Source organism: Manis pentadactyla, chromosome 10 (assembly GCF_030020395.1).
Source record: "Manis pentadactyla isolate mManPen7 chromosome 10, mManPen7.hap1, whole genome shotgun sequence".
Taxonomy (NCBI): domain Eukaryota; kingdom Metazoa; phylum Chordata; class Mammalia; order Pholidota; family Manidae; genus Manis; species Manis pentadactyla.
The window spans coordinates 65,904,603-65,921,340 of record NC_080028.1 but is presented as its reverse complement, the minus strand read 5'-3'; positions in this window follow the sequence as shown (position 1 = coordinate 65,921,340).

Here is a 16,738-nt window from a genome sequence, read left to right as displayed (position 1 = left end):
TCTAAAAGGGAAACTAATTTAAAAGAGCCCAATTTAGTTGTGAAAAGGGATATTGACTACCTTCAGCCCTTGTAGCGTTCCATAAAACGAGGATAAAAAAGCTAAGAAACGCATCTGATTTTCACAGCTGCAACACTTAGGCATACTAAGAGACTAGGGATTTAATCATAACATTATAGATCACTTCCTCTCCCCCACACCTTAGCACATCAACAGGGCTCCAGTATAGTAACTGGATTATAATGGAAGGAGCTGTACTACAGATGGCAGTTAAGAAGAAGTTTTTAGAGAAACACAGAGACAACAAAGGAGAAGAAATAATTCACAGAAACGGCATGAAACTGAGGCGTTTGACACCTAAGCTTCAGGAAATATTAAACACAGCCAAACTTCTATCCAAATTACCTTAAAACCTCATACTAAAGGCCTATTTACTCTAATTGTTACTGCCCAATATATCATGTACAATTTTTAATAACAAAAAAGAAATACAAGGCATGCAAAGAGGTAATTAAAGACACAGTCTCTAAAGACAAAGTGAATATCAGAACCAGACTTAGTTATGACACAGATTTTGGAATCACCAGTAGATAGGAAGTTTAAAATGAATGTAATTGATATGTTAAGGGCTTTAATGGAAAAATTAGACAACATGCAAAAACAGATGGGTAATGTAATCAGAGGAATGGAAACTCTAAGAAAAATAAAAAGAAACATTAGAAATTTAAAATGCTGTAACAAACTGAAAAATGCATTTGATGGACTCATCATAGTCTGGACATAACATAGAAAGAGTCTGGGATCTTGAAGATAACTGAGTGGAAATTTCCCAAACTGAAATACAAAGAGAAAATAATGAATTAAAAAAACAACCAAAACATTCAATAACTGGAACAATAACAAAGGCTGTAACATACACATAGATGTATAATTGGGATACCAGAAAGAAAAGAGAAGAAAAAAAGAAATAGAAGAAATTTTGAAACAATAATGACTGGGGATTTTCCAAAGTTAATGACAGACAGCAAATGACAGCTGCAGGAAGCTCAGAGGACAGCAAGCAAGAAAAATACTAAACAATCTACACCTACATATGTTATATACAAATTTCAGTAAAGGAAAAACAAAGAGAAAGTTGTAGAAGAAGAATAAAAAACAGCAAACAAAAATTCCTTACCTACTGAAGAACAAGGATAAGAATTTCATCAGACTTCTCACGAACCATGCAAATAATAAAAGGGAGTGAGATAATAAAAATTTCACAAGAAAAAATAATCAATCTAGACTTCTATATGCAACAAAATTAATCTTTAAAAGTAAAGATGTCAAAGACATTCTCAAGCAATGCAGGAGGAAATTAATGACCAGGAGACCTGCTCTGAAATAAATTTTAAGAGAAGTTCCTCAGAGAAAAGCAAATAATATAGGTGAGAAACTCAAATGAACATAAAGAGAAGAGACAGGAGACAAGAGGTTATAAAGTAGGTAATTCCCATAAAGTGTTATTTGAAAGTGGACTCAGTTATGGCGGTATATTACAAACTCTAGGACAAGTATTTTTAACTTTTAAAAAAAGTTAAAAAAAAGTGTAATTGATATGCTAAGGGAGAAAACTGAATCACATAAAATGTTCAATTGTAATCAGAAAGGGAAGAAAAAGAGGAAGATAGAAAAAGAAACAAAGAATATGTACAATGAATAGAAAATAGTTAAAAACACAATATTAATCAAACTATATAAATAATCACTTTAAATACAAATGGCCTTAAGGCAAAAATTAAAAACTGGGCTGTAACGCAGAGTGGATAAGAAAAAAGACCCAACTATGTGTTGTCTATAAGATAGCTCCTTTGAACATAAAAACCAACATTAGTTAAATACTAAAGTATGAAAAAGATATAAAGATGTAAAACTAATCAAAGAGAGTAGGAATAATTATATTAATTTCAGACACTGCAGACCTCAGAGAAAGAAAAATTATCAGAGAGAAGGTGGGACCTTATATAATAATAAGGTCATTAATACTCCAAGAAGATTAACAATCCTTAACAGGTAGTTACCCAACAATAAGGCACCAAAAGTAAGCATTACACAAGGCAAAAGGAGATGGGACTATAGGGTAAATACACAAATCCGTTATTATAGTTGGAGATTTCAACACCTATCTGTCTTTTAGTAACTGATATCCAGTAGACAGGACATCAGCAAGGATATAATGTAACTTGTACAATACTATCAATCAACTGTATCTTAGTGATGTATATAAAATGCTTCATTCAAAAACATCAGATTAAGATTACACGCATCATTCACCAGGATTGACCCTGGGTCATAACCCTGGTTCATAATTCACACCTTAACAAACTTAAAATAAGAGAAATAATACAAAGTATGGTATGTTCTTAGATTACATTGGAATTAAATAGAAATCACTATCTATATTTTCAGATAGAAAGATATCTGGAAAATAAAAAAAAATATTTGGCCATTAAAGAACACACGCTTAATAACATGTGGGGCAAAGAACAACTACCAAGAGAAATAGTAAAGATATTTTATATATAATCTAAATGAAAATGCCACCTATCAAGCTTGTGGACTGCAGTCAAAACAATGATTAGAGAGAACTTTGTAATATAGAATGCATATATTAGAAAAGAAGAAAGAGCTGAAGTCAATAAATTAAATTTCCACCTTAGGAAACAGAGAAAGAAGAACAATCTAAGTCTAAACTAAGCAGAATAAAAGAAAAAATAAATACAAATTAGAGCAGAAATCCTGGATGCTGAAAACAAAACAGAAATAGAAAAAAAGGTATATGAAAGCAAAAGCCAGCTCATTGAAAAATTCATTTGAATTCATAGCCTGGATGACAAAGGAAAAGAGAAGACACAGACTACTAACAGCAGAAATAAGAGGTCATCACTACAAGTCCTAGAACATAAAAAGGATTTTTTTTAAAAAGTGGTTTTATGAGCAACTCTATGCCCACACATGTAATTTTTGTATAATATGGACAATTTTTTGGAAACACACTACAAAAAAAGAGAAATAGATTATTTTAGTAGGGTGAATAGGCCTATCACTATTAGAGAAATTGAATAAACACTTAAGAAACTTCCCCAAAATGGAAAGCATTAGACTCAAATGTTTTTCACTTGTGATTTCTACCAAGCACATTTGAAAAAAGTGATGCAAACTTTGTACCTCAGAAAATAAAAGCAGAGGGCACACTTCTAACTCATTCTATGAGGGCAGGACTACTTTCAAAACAAATCAGATAAAGATGTTATGAGAAAGGAAACCTACAGACAGATATTTCTATGAACATAGATGCAAAAATTATCAAAAAATTAATGGGAAATCAAATCCAATATATTGTACACCCAGACTAAGGAGGTTTATTCCAAATGTACAAAGCTAGTTGACCAACTAGTATAACCAGCTATAGTAAAGGTGAAATAAAGTTGAAAAATTATATAAGTATATCAGTTCTTGCAGAAAAAGCACTTGACCAAGTCCAATACTGTCAAGAAAGACTGTCACCAAACTTGGAATAGAGAACTTCCTCAAGTTGATAAAGAACATCTACAAAATATGTTACCACTAACATAATACTTAATGGTGAGAAGCAAAATGTCTTCTCCTTAAGATTGTGAGCAAGGTAGCAGTGCCCTCTTTTACCCCTACTATTCAACATCATATTAAAAGTCTTACCTAGTACAATAAAACAAGAAAAGAAGAATTACAATTATTTTTTGGGGGAAATTTGTACAGTTTGGGAAAGAAGAATTACAGTCTCTTTGTTCACAAATGACATTATGGTGTGTATACAGAATTGCAAGGAATTGACATAAAACAACTTCCATAACTAATATGCAACAATAGCAAGGACACAGGACACAAAGTTAATGTATATAAGTCAGTTTCTTTCTTTCACACCAGTAATGAATCATTAGTTTGAAATTAAAAACATAGTACCATTTATATTAGGCCCTCCAAATTAAATATTTAATCTAAATCTAACAAAATACATATAGACTCTATTATTTAAAAATGCAAAACTCTGTTGAAAGAACTTAAAAAAATAAAATGTAGATATATTTAATGTTCATGGATTGGAAGGCTCACACCGTTAAGATATCAATCATTCTAATTTAATCAGTGCAATTTCAAACAATTGAAACTATTTTTTTGAGTTCAGCAAACCGATTCTAAAGTTTATATGGAAAGGCAAAGACCCAGAATATTCCACACAATATTGATGAAGTAAACATTTTGAAGCCTTCACTTGACTGTAAGACTTGGCTATAAAGGTACAGAGATCAAGACAGTATTTGAATCAGTGAGAGAGGAGACACATGGAGATCAATGGAACAGAATAAAGATCCTTCAAATAGACATAAGCAAATATAGCCAGTGAATCTTTGACTAAGAAAGAAAGGCAAGTCACTGGGGAAATGACATTCTTTTCAACAAGTAATGCTGAAAGAATTAAACATCTCTTTTTGAAAAATAAATCTAGATGCAGACTTTATATAACTTCACAAAAATTTTCTCAAAAATGTAAGACGCAAAACTACAAAAACCGTTAGAAGATAACATCAGAAAATATATGCAAATATACACAAAAATACACAAGCAAAAATCATGATCCATGAAAGAAAAAAAAAAGACAACTTGGACTTAGTTAAAATTAGAACCATCTGCTCTTCAAAAGATACACTAAGAGAATGAAAATACAACTCATAAGTTGGGAGAAAAAGTTTGCAATACTCATAGTTGACAAACAACTTGTATCTAAAATATTTTTTAAAAACATCTCAAACTGAACAATAAGAAGACAACAATCCAATTTAAAAATCAACAAAAATCTGGACATCTCACCAAAGAAGATTGACAGGTGGCAAATTGGCATGTGGAAAGATACTCAACATAATTTTTCATAAGGGAACTGCTAATTAAAACAAGATACCTCAACACAACTATGAGAATGGCTAAAATCCAAAACACTAAAAATACCAAATGCTGGTCAGGATGTGGAGCAACAGGTGTATCATTCATTACTGGTGATAATACCAAATGGTGCAGCCACTTTGGAATACTGTTTAGCTGTTATTTACTGTAGGGGATTAAAGGGATTTTTTGGTTGTACAAAGAAAAAGATGTGTCCATGAGAGGCAATAACATACAGTAAGCTTTGTGTGTGTGCGAGCTGTAATCCAGAAATGAGTGAGGCTAAGTGCTGCTGGGGAAAGGGGAATTGAAGAGGTGATTGTCTAGGTGATATTTCTGAGCAGCATGGTGGACCATCTCCGGCTCAGAGAACTCTGAAGGGTATTACTGGCTGAGGGTCTTAAAACCATATTGCTCTATCTCATTAATAGCCAACAAATACTAATCAGTTTACACAATTCTGAGAACTGAATGGTGGCCCCAAATTCTTATGTGAAGCCCCTATCGCCACACAGTGATGGTATTTGGAAATGAAGCTTTTGGAAAGTAATTAGGTTTAGAGGATACATGAGGATGGGGCTTTCATGATTTACTACCCTTACAAGAAAAGATACCAAAGAGATCACTTTTCCTCTGTGTTAATCATTCGAGGACAGAGAGAGAAGAAAGCCACCTCAAAGTCAGGAAGAGAGATCCCCACCAGGAACTGAATCATTCCACTCCTTCTTAGATTTTCCAGCACCCAGAACTATGAGAAAATAAATTGTTATTTAAGCCACACAGTCTGTGTTTTTACATTATGGCAGTCAGAGCTAAGATACCCAGAGTATACAAATGGTAAATTCAATGCCTAAGTATTTGCTTGATTGAGTTTAGAATTAGTGGACTTGTGAGGCAATGAAGAAATTACATAGGGGCCACTGTACACAGGCCATCTTTGGTTCATTAATGTAACACAAAGCTAAACACAGTCTTACCATATGATCCAGCAGTCACATCCCTAGGTATTTACCTGAGTTGAAATCTTATGATCACACACAAACCTGCACGTGGATGTTTATAGCAGTGTTATTCATATGTGCCCCAAACTGCTAGCATCCAAGATGTCCTTCAGTATTTGAACGGATCAGTTGTGTAACATACATTCAATGCAATAGTATTCAGCAATAAAAAAATGAGTTAGCAAGCTACAGAAAGACATGGGAAACATCAAATGCATGTTGCTAACTAAAAGAACCCCATCTGAAAAGGCTACATACTGTGATTCAAATTATATGATATTCTAGAAAAGACAAAACTATAGAAATATCAAATATTCCTGAATCCATACTGATATAAATGGTTGAGTAAATTAACAAATAGGTGAGAAAAAAACTGTGCAGAAAAATGCAAAATAATTTAAGTAGTTATTCCACCCTAAAGGAAAGGAAACATAACTCCCCACTCCTTAAGTGTGGGCTGCACATAACAACTTCCTGTCAGAGTAAAACATGGAAATGAGGTAGGGGAGAAAAGTGCTACTTTATATCATAGAAATTTGACAAACACAACATAAGCCAAATTATTGAGGTCAACATCATAAATCAATAATCCTGATCAAGAAATCAATCAAGATCAATAATCATAAATCATGTTGATACTGTGATGACAATGACAATTACCTCTGTGTAATCATCTCCCAAAATCTAATCATTAGAAAAAAATCAGCATTCTATAATATATATGTCCAGTACTCCTTCAAACTGTCAAGATCATCAAAAGTAAGGAAGTCTGAGTAACTGTCATAGTCAGAGAAGCTTAAAGAGACAGGACAACTCAATATTCTTTGAAATCCAGGTGGGATCCTGGAACAGAAAATGACATTAGGTAAAAAGTAAGGAAATCTGAGTAAATTGTGGCTGTGGATTGAAAATAACATTTCAATATTGGGTCATTAATTATTAAAATGTGCCATGTTAATATAAGATATTAACAATAGAGTAAACTGTGCTTGTGTGTTGGGGTGGGAAGGATATATGGGAACTCTTATGTACTGTAGGCTGTTTTTCTGTAAATATAACTTATAAATCACGAAGTATTTTAATAAAAATTAATGTATTTAACAAAATATTTCTCATTACAATTGGTTTTGTTTCTATTTTAAATTTCTTATAACAGTGTGAAAAGCAAGGTCCTCAGAAAAAGATAAAAATAAAGGTTGTGGGGAAGTTGTCAGCCTATACATTCCCCTAGGAGATGTAAGCCTGATTTAATTGGCTTCCCTTTAGGATATTGTGTTGCCAATATTTTATTTCATTGCCTTGAGACTGTGTTAATAATAGAAAATCATTAGGTGAAGAATGTGCATTCCAGAATGGAAGATACATGTAATAACTATGTTTCAAACTAATAAATAACTAACATACTCTCTCCATTAGTGAAGAGAAGGTAAACCTTTTAACTAAACTTCACTGCCATTAACTATTTAATCAGGTGTGAAAATAATAGAAAACATACATGATTTTTACTATTAGAAACATTTACAGATACTAAAATACAAAATCTCAAATAGCAATGGCCCTTATGCCAGTACACATGCACGCACACACACACACACACACACACACACACACACACACCCTTCTTAGAACAGAGTGTAGAAGTGATTCAAGTAAGGAAAGTCTATAAGCAGTGCTCAGGGAGAAAAGGATGCAGCAGTTAAATTCTGGAGGTTATATATCATCCAGCCTCCAACCAATCCCTTCATGTGTAAGTATTTATTAAGTGGCTACTATGCACCAAACTCTTACATAGACTCTGGAGTTGTAGTGTCAAATAAGACAGAGAATCCAATAATCAGCAAACAATGTTAACTGAAGAAAGGGAGTATTCTGTGTGTAAGATTGGAGGAGAGTGGTAAAGATAATGAAGGGAAACTGAGTAGGAAAAGAAGTAAAATCTGCTATTTCATTTTCAAAACCATCTCAGGTTTCTTTCTCTTTCTGAAAAATCTCTTACTTCTTTCTCTCTTCTGATTGAAATATTTCTGGCCTTTGAAGACTGATCTTTTCTGTGTAATTCTTTCCAGGTATACAACTCCCTTCTTGATACAAAGATACATTAACACTGGTTTATACAGTGTAGAATTGCTTGCTTGCTATTTTACTAATAAACATTTTATCTTTTTGATTTGCCTGTAACTCATTGAAGTCAAGACCATCTCTGTCTTTCCAATATTGTCTGTTACATTTAAAGGATGTAATTGGGACAATTTGTAATTGTTAATAAACTCTAAATTTAGATGTCCTGTTTGGACTTCTCCCCCAAACCCCCAAATCATGAATTTAACTTCTTACTGGATATCTCCACTTGATGTTAAATAGGCATCTAAAACTTAACATGTAGAGACCGTTTGATACTTCCTCCCAAACTGATCCAAAAGTAATTGTGATTTCACTAAATGGTAACTGTATTCTTCCAATTGCTCAGGCAGTAATACATGCTACTTTTGTTGACTCTCTGCTTTGTCTAACATTCTACATGCAATACATTAACAAATTCTGTCAGCTTTACTACCAACATTTATCCAGAATCTTCACTCCTTCTTGCCTCAACTATGTCCATTGCTCTGTTTTCAGTCCAAGCTACCTCACCCAAGCCTTAATTTTTGCACTACTCCCCTAAATGGTTTTCCTCCTTTCTGTTGTAAGCAATCAGTATATTGTCTACAGCAGTTAGAGTAACACTGTTCAAATGTAAAGTGGATATTTTTGATCCTCTGATTTCAGTGGCCTGTCACCTAATCAATGTGGAAGTAAAAGTCTGTGTAATGACTTGCAAAGCCTTATATGAACTGGACCCAGGTATCCTTCCATGTTAATTTCTAGCAGACTTTTCTTCTCACTTTGTTTTAGTTCATTCTAGACAGTGTCCTAAGGCACACTGCAACCTGTGCTTGTTCCTCTGACTGGTTCCCCCCAGGTATTTCATAGCTTACTAATTTACCTGCTTCATTTCTTCACTCTTATGTCACCTTTTCAGTGACTCTTTAAAGGCATCTCCTATATAAAAGGATTTTATGTAGTCCTCTTATCTCTTAAAAATTAGTTTTCTTAGCTTTATCATTTTCTAAAAAATGTATATTTATTTTTTTACTCACTAGGAAGAAAGCTCTGCAAGTGTTACAATATATCCACTATTTCTAGAAGATTCCCTAGAACATAACACTAAAAAATTATTTGCTGGATAAAAAAATAAGTGCATGATTGAAGGTAATTTGTTGAGTTAATTTAAAACACACTACATATGATGTCCTGACATACCTTTTTTTCTCAGATAATGATCCATTAATTTATGTCACTAGCTTAGTCACTGCAATAGAATTATTTCAAATGAATTGTGTAAATCAAATATTTGTTTAGAGAGAAACTTTGGTTATAAAAACAAGTTTCTGCTCAAATCTAAGCTTCAGTTTGCAAAATGACAGGATACCTTTTTTAAATTATTTTCTGAACAAGAATACTTTCCTGAAATAGAGCACAACAGGCAGATGGATTAATATGGTTAAAAGAAAAGAGGAGAAACTACAGGAAACACATTCACTTATTTCTGTTTTATTGTTGACTCCAACATAGCAGAATTATTTTTTCTCATTTTCCTTCTTTTCCATCTTACCTAATTTCTGAACTCTGCATTTACTGTTGTCTTCTTGCCAGTCTGACAAGCTGACCCCCCTGCCTAGAAACCCTCCATTCTTCCCAAGCCATTTTTTAAATTTCCCTAGTACCACTTGATTTTTTCCCTTATTTATACTTCCCCCTCAGTGAAGTTTCAGAATGCCTGATACATTTTTTGCCACAATTCTCTTCACTATCCAGTCCACACTACACATTAATAATGTAATCTTTATTAAACTCCCATCTAATAACGCTACTGATCTGTAGGAAAAGTCTCTCCTTTACATATAAAATTCTGAGATCACTTATCTTTCAAAAGCCAGCTCATACATTAACCCCTCTCTCTGTTTTCCCTGGCCCACTTAACCATAATTCCCTACCCTCAACTGTTTTCTTACTTGTATTCCTACTTAATTTTATTATTTCTCTTTTATTACAAATATTTATTTTTGTTTCTGTCATCCCAAAGAAAGAATAATGTGAGTCTTCCCATTTGCATTACAAGCATTCCTCATTTTATTGTACTTTATTTGCACCTCACAAATATTGAATTTTTTACAAATAGAAGTTTATTGCAGCCCTGTATTGAGCAAGTCTATCAGTGCCATTTTCCAACAGCATTTGCTCTTTTTGTGTCCCTGTTGCATTTTAGTAATTCTCACAATATTTCAAACTTTTTCACTATTATTAAATTTGTTATGATCTGTGATCAGTGATCTCTGATGTTGCTATTGTAATTGTTTTAAGGTGCCATGAACTGTGCCCATTTAAGATAGCAAACTTAATTGGTAAATGTTGTGCATGTACCCTGACTGCTCCACCAAACTGCTGTTCCTTCATCTTTCTTCTCACATTGGGCCTGCCTATTCCCTGAGATACAACATATTGAAAGTATGCTAATTAGTAGCCCTACAATGTCCTCTAAGTGTTCAAGTGAAAGAAAGAGTTGCATATCTTTCACTTTAAATCAAAAGCTAGAAATGAGTAAGGTATGTGAGAAAGGCATTTTGAAAGCTGAATTGGCCAAAAGCAGGCCTCTTGTGCCAGGTAGCCAGGGAATGCAAAGGAAAAGTACTTGGAGGAAATTAAGTGCTACTCCTGTGAACACACACAAATGGTAAGAAAGTGAAACAGCCTTATTGCTGATATGGAGGAAGTTTGAGTAGTCTGGATGAAAGATCAAACCAGTCACAACATTTCCTTAAACAAAAGCATAATCCAGAGCAAACCCCTAACTCTCTTCAATTCAGTGAAGGCTGAGAGGGGTGAGGAAGCTGGAAAGTAAAAGTTGGAAGCTGGGAGAGACTGGTTCATGAGGTTTAAGAAAAGAAACTTTCTTCATCACAGCAAAGTACAAGGTGAAGCAGCAAGTACTGAAGGAGAAGCTGAAACAAGTTACCCAGATGATACAGCTACTAGAATTAATGAAAGTGGCTACAATAAATAACAGATTTTCAGTGTAGACTAAAGAGCCTTAGGATGGAAGGAGATGCCATCTAGAACTGTCATAAAGGGAAGAAGTCAATGCCTGGCTTCACAGCTTCCAAGGATGGACTCACTCTCTTATTAGGGCCTAATTTGGCTGGTGTCTTCAAATTGAAGCCAGTGCTCATTTGGCATTCCAAATGGGCTAGTGGCCTTAATAATTATGCTAAATCTACTCTGCCTATGCTTAATAAATGCAACAAGGCCTGGATGATAGCACATATATTTACAACATGGTTTACTGAACATTTTAAGCTCACTGTCAAGAACTACTCAGAACAAAAAGACATTTCAAAATATACAGCTTATTGACAATTCACCTGTTCATCCAAGAGCCCCAATAGGATGTAAAGTTAAGATTAATATTGTTTTCATGCCTCTGAATACAGTATCCATTCTGTAACCCATGGATCAAATAGTAATTTTTCCTTTCAAACCCTATTCCTTAAGAAATACATTTTGTGATTTGGCTTAAAGATGGCAGCATGACAAGTGAGACAGAAACCTCCTCACAAAACGACATATATTATGAAAATATAGCAAACACAGCTAATCCTGAAAAAGCAAGAGGAAAGAAGACTGTGACAGACTTCCCACATCTGGGGAAAACAGAAGACCTCGTGGAAAAGGATAAAGTAGTAAAGCCAAGATCTGGAGGTACTCAAGCCTTTCCCCCATTACAACTCACCAACTGGAAGAAGACAAAATGGAACGGGGAGGATGGAGGCCTAGGACTGCTGAACACCCAGCCCTGGATCTGCTCTGAGAGCACAAACCTACATTACGTGGTACTCTGGAGATTAGTGGGGTTGGAAAGCTAAAACAGGTAGATTACTTGGAGACAGAGATTCCAGCCACATGTGGAGAAGAGGTACCTACAACTGGCCACTCTGGGACAAACAAAAGGTGGACACTGTGAGAGACTTCCCAACAGTGAGAGGGCTGCAAAAGAGGCAAGGATTGCATAGAGTTTGCTGCTCAAGAGAAAGGATAAGTGGACAAAATCACCCTGCTGCACTCAGCCTAGCAGCTTGGGAAATTTTGGGAGCTCCAGGCACTTCATCCCCCTATGGGCAATGGAGTCTCAAGGCCACACACTGCAATTTGCAGGCTGCCACTCCTTCCTCCTGGCTGGCACTTGCTCACAAACCTACTGCCCCTGGCTAGCCTTCCACCCTGCCATCACACCAGGTCACAAAAGGACAGCCCCATCTATGGCAGTTACAGGGCAGAGTATAGAGGCTCCTGCCTGCATGCTCTGCCCACTGGCCCTGGCAGTAGAGGCAGGCACCACAGTCAGGAAGCAATAAAGAAGTGTTTCCTTCCAGCAGGGACCAGTGCCGCTCACCAACGACCCCTGCCATTGCTCCAGGTCCTGAGAGTCAAACTTCTAGGAACTAGAGGGTGCTCCTACACAAAGTTATTACTCAATATTATTCATTAGAAATATGAAATGTTAAAAGAACCTAGAACCTGGCAGAAGCAAAAATCCCACAAACACCAGAAAGAGGGCCAAGTGAAACTGAGCTCATCAATTTTCCTGATAAATATTTCAAAATAAAAATCATAAATATGCACATGTGGATATAGAAAAGTATTCAAGACCTCAGGAAGAACTTCAGGAAAGAGATAGAAACTAAAAAACACAGTATCCGAATTGAAACATACAATCAAGGGACTTAAACACAGATTAGATGAAATAGAGGAGACCATAAATGAAATAGAAATTAGAGAACAGGAATACAAAGAAGCTGAGGCACAGAAAGAAAAGAATCTCTAGGAATGGAAGAATATTAAGAAAGCTGGGTGAGCAATCCAAACAGAACACTATTCACATTATAGGGGTACCAGAAGAAAAAGAGAGAAAAGAGATAGAAAGTGTCAATGAGGAAATAATTGCTGAAAACTTACCCAAACTTGGGAAGGAGATAGTCTCAGGCCATGGAGGTGCACAGACCTCCCAACACAAGGGACCCAAGGAAGACAACACAAAAACATACCATAACTAAAATGGCAAAGATTAAGTATAAAGACAGAGTATTATAGACAGAGAGAGAAAAAAGATCACATCCAAAGGAAAACCCATCAGGTTATCATCAGACTTCTCAACAGAAACCTTACAGGCCAGAAGGGAGTAGTATGATATATTTAATGCAATGAAAGAGAAGGGCCTTAAACCAAGAATACTCAACCAAGAAAGATTATCATTTTAATATGAAACAGGGATTAAACAATTTACAGATAAGCAAAACGTGAGAGAGTTTACCTCCCACAAACTGTCTTTACAGTGTATTTTGGAGTGAATGCTCTAGATGGAAGTGTTCCTAAGGCTAAATAGCTGTCAACAGAGAAAATAAAACCACAGTAAAGGAAGTAAACAATTAATTACTAATCAAATGCAAAATTAAGTCAACTACCTACAAAGTCAGTAAAGAGATACACATACAGCACAGACTATGACACCTAATATATAAAGAGTGAAGGAGAAAGAAAAAGAATGACACACACATACAAAAATAAAAACACCTTTAGATTGTGTACTTAGCATACTAACTAAGTTAGGTGATTAGACAGTAAAGAAACTACCCTTGATCCTTTGGTAACCACGAATCTAAAGCCTGCAATGGCAATAAGTACATATCTATCAACAATCATCCTAAATTAAATGGACTGAATGCACCAAATGACATAGAGTTACAGAATGGATAAAAAGCAATACCCATTTATATGCTTCCTACAAAAGACTCACTTCAAACCCAATGACATGAACAAACTAAAAGTGAAGGGATGGAAAAAGATATTTCATGCAAATAATAGGGAGAAAAAAAGCAGGACTTGCAGTACTTGTGTTGGACAAAATAGAATCCAAAACAATGAAAGTGACAAGACACGAACATTACATAATGATAAAGGGGTCAGTCCAATGAGAGGATATAACCATTATAAATATCTAGGCACCCAACAAAGGAGCACCAACATATGTAAAACAAATATAAAATTAAAGAGGGCAATAGAATGCAATGAATTCATTTTAGGATACTTCACACCACTCATTCAAAAAGGACAGATCAATCAGATAAAATAAGTAAGGAGACAGAGGGACTGAACAGCACATTAGAACAGATGGACCTAATGGACATCTACAGAACACTGGTTTGTGGCCTTCCTCTCCTGGGAGAACAGCGACCTCTAGTGGCTTGTGCTGGGCAGCTGCGTGCAGAAAGCACTTCTGATTCTTGCCCGGCTGCTATGGAGTTAATCTCCGCTCTTGCTGTGGGCTCGGGCAGCTGCTCCAATATGGTGGAGCTGCGTTGGAGGGGGAGCGGCCGGGAGGCTATTTATCTCCCTGAGGGTCCTCCGTGCTCCCTGCTGCCCAGGGGGTTAGAGTGCCCAGAGATCCCCAGATTCCCTGCCTCTGGACTATGTGTCCCGGGACGCTTCGGTCTGGTTTTGGGGTCACTGTCCCTTTAAGACTTCCAAAAAGCACTCACCAAAAAAAAGAAAAAGCCACTCACTTTTCTTTTTCCCCACGCGCCAGCCTCAGGGACCAGCTCACAGGTCTTGCTGCCCTGTTTCCCTAGTATCCAGGACCTCACGCATGCACTGTGTCTGCACTCTGGTCCGGATGGCTGGGGCTGGGTGTTCAGCAGTCCTGGACTCCCTCTCCCTCCCTGCTCAGACTCCTCTCCTCCCGCCAGGAGCTGGGGGGAGGGGCGCTTGGCTCCCACGGGGCTGGGGCTTGTATCTTACCACCTTCGCGAGGCGCTGGGTTCTCACAGGTGTGGATGTGGTCTGGATGTTGTCCTGTGTCCTCTGGTCTGTACTCTAGGAAGAGTTGTCTTTGTTATATTTTCATAGATGTATGTGTTTTGGGGAGGAGATTTCTGCTGCTCTAGTCATGCCGCCATCTTGGCTCCACCTCAAAAAAAAAAAAAATTTTGTAAGTCTATAGCTGCCATAGATAGTGATTCCTCTGATCTATCTGGGCCAAGTATATTGAAAACTTATGGAAAGGATTCACCATTCTAGATGCCATCAAGAACATTAATGACTCATGGGAGGAGGCCAAAATACCAACATTGATAAGAGTTTGGAAGAAGTAGATTCCAACCCTCATGGATGACTTTGAAGGGAAAGGAAGTGGAGGAAGTAACTGCAGAGGTGACAGAAATGGAGGACAAAAATAGAAATGGAGGCTAAAGATATGACTGAATTGCTGCAACCTCATAATAAGACCTTTAACAGATGAGGAATTGCTTCCTTGAGATGAGCAAAGAAGGAGGTTTCTTGAATGGAAACTACTCCTGGTATAAATGCTATGACAATTGTTGACATGGCAACAAAGGATTTAGAATACTACATAAGAGTTAGTTGATAAAGCAGCAGCAGAGCATAAGAGGACTGACTCCAATTTTAGAAGAAGTTCTACTATGGATAAAAGGCATTTTCTTATTTTAAGAAATTGCCACAACCACTCCAACCTTCAGCAACCACCACCCTCGTCAGTCAGCAGCTGTAAACATCAAGGCGAGGCCCTCCACTAGCAAAAAGATTATGATTCAGTAAAAGTTCAGAGAATGTTTAGCATTTTTTAGCATTAAAGGATTTTAATTAAAGTATGTAAATTTTTAGACATAATAGTATTGCACACTTAATAAACTATGAATAGTGTAAATATAACTTTTATATGCACTAGGAAACCAAAAAATTCATTTGACTTGCTTTATTGCGATATTTGCTCCGATGTGGTGCTGTGGAACTGAACTTGCAATATCTCTGAAGTATACCTGTGTTTTCTGGCACTGAGTGACTACTAAAAAAGAAATTATTTTCACACTAGGTGCTTTCAATTCATAAAGAGGTTTATAGGTAAGATTAAGTTCCAGCAAAATCATTTTATGCAAGTGAAATCTTAACTGACTAGCACTAGTAAAAAAGCTAATTTTGAAATTGGGCATAGGCTGGCATTTTTATATTATGCCATCCTGATCCTTAATTCCCCTGGAGAGGGGAGGGGAGGGGAGGGAAGGGGAAATGAAAAGAGTAAGAGTCAGGAAGGAAGGAAGGAAGAGGAAAGAGAAAAGCAGTACAGTTATCAAATATTCAAGGACAAGCTGAAAAATAGTTCTGTCTGTTATCCATATTACTCTAAACTCAACTCCTGCTATGCATTTGTAGTCTTGCTAGAGTCTTTAGATGTTGGCTCATTTAAATGTCTGCTCACCTGAGTTGTTATGATTTCATTTTTAGTTATAAAATGAAGCAGTTCTTGTTATTTAAGCTTTTCTTAGCTTATCCAGAAGAGCTTTTGTTAGCTAGCACATTGCGTGTTCTCCATATAGTAAAATTAGAGTATGACGGTAGCTTTCCTGGGATTCTCTTCCCATATTCTTTCTTCAGGGCAGAGAGGAACAAAATACAGACTAATGTTTTCACCTGGAGTTTAAATACCAAAAACCAATATATTGTGTATAGGGTGGACAGTATTTGTCCCTCAATCACGCACAAACATTGATTAGTGGAAATGGTATAATAGCAATGATCTTGAGAACACATCTGACAATATATCAGAATTACCAAGATATTGATTATTATTCCCATAAGCCTCACCTATGAGATCCATCTTCTAAATTTTATCTGTT